This window comes from Mus pahari, chromosome 13 (genome assembly GCF_900095145.1).
Source record: "Mus pahari chromosome 13, PAHARI_EIJ_v1.1, whole genome shotgun sequence".
NCBI classification, from domain to species: Eukaryota; Metazoa; Chordata; class Mammalia; order Rodentia; family Muridae; genus Mus; species Mus pahari.
This window is the reverse complement of record NC_034602.1, coordinates 6126185-6131718: the sequence shown is the minus strand read 5'-3', so window position 1 is coordinate 6131718 and position 5534 is coordinate 6126185. Positions and strand designations below refer to the sequence as shown.

The 5534-nt window shown below is 38.1% G+C and overlaps 1 non-coding gene and 1 pseudogene across 1 annotated transcript; both read right to left on the bottom strand.

Annotated features, from left to right (window-relative positions):
- Positions 1–3392: 3392 nt before the first annotated feature.
- The window catches only part of LOC110330839, a 132415-nt pseudogene continuing 130273 nt past the window's right edge, over positions 3393–5534 (bottom strand).
- On the bottom strand, positions 4895–4997 carry LOC115065331. The gene has a single exon (XR_003845108.1). It is a non-coding gene; the product is annotated as a U6 spliceosomal RNA (small nuclear RNA).

Here is a 5534-nt window from a genome sequence, read left to right as displayed (position 1 = left end):
AAAGTAGGAAAAAAAGAAGAAAGCTATATACATGTCTCTAATAGGAAAAAATAGAAAAAATTTGAATTTAAGCTTAAGCAACAACAGTGATACACCATCTAGTCACCATAAGTATCAACATACAAATAAGTTATGATGTAGTAAAGTAGATAAAAAGTAAAAGGCCTACTATGCTAATGCTTTTGCTCTAGAATGTCTATATTAATATCAGACAAAACAGCTTATACAGTAAATGGTGTTACTAGGAATAAAGAGTAGCATTTTGGGCTGGAGAAATGGTACAGCAGGGAGGAGTATTTGCCACTCTTACTAAGGATCAGTGTTCAGTTCTAAGTCCCTTATAACCATCTGCACATCTAGCTCTAGGAGACCTAACACTGACCTCTGACCTCCGTGGGCACCTGGATGAATCTGGTGAACATATAGACAAACAGACACAGACACACACGCACATGCACATGCACACACATGCATGCACAATAAAACAAGTAAATCTTTTAAAAGGGTAAAATTTTATAACAGAGAAATCTATACATCAATATGATTTAACAGACTTTAATGTATTATGCACAAAATAACAGAACTTCCGAATACGTGAAACAAAAAATGAATTGAGCTATAGGGAGTTATAAAAACATGCAATTATAATGAGAGACTCAGCATCTCTCAATAATAGATCGGATGTTTAGAATGTAAATGTATAAACTAACTTGACATAATTGGCCTTTGTAGACGATTTCATCCAGCCATGGAGCACCTGGTCCTCTGCACCTGACAACACACTCTGAGTCAGCACTCTGGCCAGTTCTCTCTGTGAAGAAAATACTCACTAGAGAGAGTACCATTGTTTTAGGCCTTTGCCTGCCTCTGGAAACTGCACAGAATTCCTGTGAGATATTGTAGAGGCCCCAGCTCTGACTCATTGCTGCTGGAGAGCCTAATAGTGGCTCCAAGAGAAGGTCATTGTTTCAGGGGAACAGCTCACCTGGCTTAGGATGAGATCAGAGATTGAATCTAAATCAAAGCTCTAACCCACCCACTGCCACCTGCTGAGGAGCATAGAAGCCTGTAGCTGTGCCTACACCTATTGATATTAAGATACTAACACTGCCCTCAGAGACTGAGCACTGAAAATATAGCAACCCCAGAATTCCTGGACTGCTGAAAATCTTATGAGATTTTATTTCTTATTTATTCTTTATCCTTGGATATGTATGATTGGTCTTCCCCCCCCCCAACCATTCCAAATGCAGAAAATTTATAGCCAATAAGAAATATGGTACATCTGTGAAGTCTGCATACAACCAACTTCAAGTTATACGATGTAATTTATAACAAATTAAAATTGTCTGAAGAGGGAAATATAAGCTAGAATAATACTTAGTATAATGATGCCACTTCATGATGTCATTTTGTGAGAGGTGTACCACCAGTAAGCCCCAGTGAATTGTCCTTGTGACACTCAGATGGACAATAGAAGAATGCAGGATTGAAATAGCTATAGCTGTGCCACAACCTGCATCAATTTGGGATTGACCTGACTGGGGCAACAGGGAATGAAGAAAGGACAGACACACATACAGGAACGCTGGAATCAGCTTGGCTATGCACTTTTAGAGAGATGTACCAGCAACCCAGAAACGTGGCATGTTTATTATAAATAGCTGAAGAAGGAGGCATGTTTATTATATTATATATGGCTGAATGAATAAGGATGCAGGATAGCTAATTTTGAGAAGGGTGTCTTTAGGGGAGTTGTCTCAGGCTGCTGAAACTTGTGTGGAGGAAGGTGTGGTGGATATCTGCATACAGTGCCATCAATGCTTGGACCAGGAGAAGACTTCGCCATTTCCCAGAATCTGACCTAGGGAAGGCCTTGCCTTACCCTTGAGTCTAGGGCATTAGGATCCTGATAATGCCATGTTCATGTCAACTATGCACATTCAGTTAGGTAGCTACTCTGTCCACATACTATCTTGACAGTTATACATACCTCACTATGGCACTTGAGGAGTTCTCTGTTTTTGTAAGCTAAATGGGCACTCTTTCTGTAGCTGTTCCTCTTGTTTATATGAAGTGATGCCCATTTCATAGCATAATGCTTCATTGTATCTATTGTGAAGTAAAGCTATACTGCTTTATGCATATAGTGTATATACTTTGTAAAAACAGACTGACATTTCCCCTCTCTTGGCCTTTGTGCTATTATACTTGCATGTATATTATAAAACTCACAGTAGATTTAAACTTGATTTTGTGTTAAACAACCAATTGTCTTTTAAGTAACTTATACAATCTAAAATATATTTTGTTAACCTAACCATTTAGTTTTCTTCTCTAGTACTCTTCATATTTCTGTGCACTTCAATTTATATCTTCTATTATTTTTCTCCTGCTTTAATTATTTGCCACTTCATGTAATGGATGTCTTCTGGTTGTGAATTATTTTAGCTTTCTTATATTTTACAATATCCTCATTCTGCCCTTATTTTAATGGCCTTTTTTATATTGACAACTTGGCTCTCCATTCCATGACAATGGATATGTCACTCCAGTGTGTTCTAGCTCATGTTATTTCCAAGTAAAACTTTTCTCCATTCAAATCTCTGTTCTGGGTGAATGTACTTTTCTTCTTCATCATTCATTTTTAAGACATTTGATAATGATGTGCCCTAACATGGTTTTCTGCTGGTGAGTGCGTGTGTGTGTGTGTTTGAAATTTATACTTTTCAAAAATATTTAAAATGTGTGGCCAATCTTCCTCACTGTCATTTCCTGACCTCTTTCAGCGTCTCAGAGACAGGGACAGCTGGCCTCTTCTCATCGGCCCACAGCTTGTAGCTTCTCCAGTTTTTCCTTTTTGGAAAATTTCTAGTGACATGTCTTCAATGTGCTAATTTTCTATTCAGCAGTGTCTAATCTGCTCTTCATCTCATCTAGAATATGCTTCATCTCAGACCTTGCAGTTTCTATCTTTACATGTTTGACTTGGGTTGTTTTACAAACATTACTTTTCAGTTTTTAAGTGGCATGACAAAATACTCTTTTATCCTTTTTAAATCTCTCTTTTTTCTTCATTTTTTTTTCTCCAAATCTCTTATTGGAAGGCCACATACAAACTTCATTTATTGTATTTGAGATCACTGTTTTGTGAAAACGCTGCTTGTGTTTTCTACTACAAAAAAAAAAAAAACACTATAAATTATTTTAGAAATGTAGAGAAATATCCATTTTAAATTGTGAAAAAGGTGCACCATAATTACTGCTACAGTGCAGCCATGACTGTGTCAAATACCTATCTTATCTGATAACATATAATATGAAGAACAGTAATTGAGAATATCTTGTGGCTGTAGATAGCCAATCATAGGCACAGGAGTTGCAGAAGCAGACTATGCATATGCCTGTTGGTACATATCTTTGTGCAAATTTGTAACATTGCTTCCATATTGCCAAGTGCTATCATAACTTCTGCTAAGTCCCTGTTGGGTTACCAGTCCTAAAACTGGTCTGAATAGCAGCAGATCGAAAATTACTTCCAATACTCCTGCTGGTATAATTTACATCACTATAAACACCATTCTGAGTTTTAGTCGCAAATCTCTGTGAAGCAGACTAGAATAATCTCTGTCGGAGTTTTCCCTATCTCTAAAGATGAGTTTCTGTCAAGAGGAGCGTGCCTCCTCTACCTCTGGAACAACCTACGCCTCTGTCTTCAACCAATTGAAGCAGCTTGGGATTAATTGCTTGATTAACTAACTTCCTGAAGCACAGTGATAAGGTCATTCACTGTAGTGATTAGAGTAGGAATAGCCCCCATAGACTCGTGTGTGTGTGTGTGTGTGTGTGTGTGTGTGTGTGTGTGTGTGTGTGAATGCTTAGCCCATAGTCAGTGACACTATTAGGAGGTGTGTGGCCTTGCTGGAGGAAGTTTGTCACTGTGAAGGCAGGCTTTGAAGTCTTCAAAACTCAAGACAAGTCAGTGTATCTCAGTCTTCTTCAGCTGCCTTTGAATCAGGATGAAGAATTCTAAGCCCCTTCTCCAACACCATGTCTACCTGCATGCTGCCATGCTTCTTGCCATGGCTAAACCTCTGAAACTGTAAGCCAGTCACAATGAAATGTTTTTCCTTTATAAGAGTTGCTGTGGTCATATTTTCTTTTCACAGCAGCAGAAACCCTAAGACAATTGCTCACTTGCTTTATGTTATTAGGTATAAAGAAAGTATGTGCTGTGACTGGCTTGGTAGTATGAGCATGTCTTCAAATATGATGAATATAACCCCCTGAGGAAGTAGAGTAGTTATAATTGATGACAAATTTCACATCCTCCACATCGATACCTCTTGAGGCCACATGGATTGCAATCAGAATAGGGGCTTTTCCATGTTTGAATTTATTTGGACCCTAACCATGCTCCTGTTGGTTCTGGTCAATACAGATGCCCATGGTAGGCCACCCACCCCTCCTCAATTTTCTGGTAAATTCATCACATTTTCTTTTCTTAAAACAAAACAAAACACACAATGGTTTTATTCTCCTCATGCATGATCATTAGATGAAAACTTATTTCACCCTTTTCTACATCATGACATATATCCACAGTCTTTGTTATGTCTTGTGCTCAGTTCTAGTTCGTATTGATATGAATATTGTCTGTCAGGAAATCTTCATCAAGCTGTCTTACTTCTTTTGGCCAGGTTGCACTCTACATTAATGTTTGCCTGTCCAGTCTTATTTGATTCATGATTTTCCTTGTTGGTGTTCAAAGCCCATGTCAAGCATTCTGTCAGCTTCACCAAGTTAAGGTAGGTTGTTCTCAGGTAGGTCGCTCCACACTTTCAAACGTCCATCAGTCTTCCACGTGTTGCAACACCCATTTCCATACCTCTCTGAAAGTGTGGAGTGTTTCACAAGTTTTTCTGCCGTCCTTGTGCAGGAGCCATGCTAATCTTCTCTGGTGTAATGTATAGTATGTATATGTGTGTGTGTAATATAGTGCTTCCTTCCAGAGTGAGGAATCTTTTACCTTTTACCTGTTAACAAATATCATTTTAATTACTTTTAATATTCTTGTCTACTAATTCTATCATGGGTCTGTTTGAGTTTTTTAATTTTCTTTTAATTATGATAATATTTTTCTACTTTTGTAGGCCTGATGATTTTAATTGGATAGTAGAGATTAAGAATTTGATCTTGTTAGATGTTACATATTTTACTGTTCTTTTAAAAAATTTATTCTTCTCTCACATATTACATCTCAATTACAGTTTCCACTCCTTCCATTCCTCAGTCTTTCCAGTCCCCCCATCTCCTTTCTTCCCCAGATCCACACCACATCCACCTTCCCTTAGAAAAGAGCAGGCCTACCAGGAACACCAACCAAACATGGCATAGTGTAGTGGCTATTCCTGGTTGTCAACTTGACTATATTTGGAATGAACTACAATCCAGAATTGGAAGGCTCACCAGTGAACCTAATCTGGAGACTGGGAGATAGAAGTTTCTGATCTGGATCTTGGTATGGAGATCTT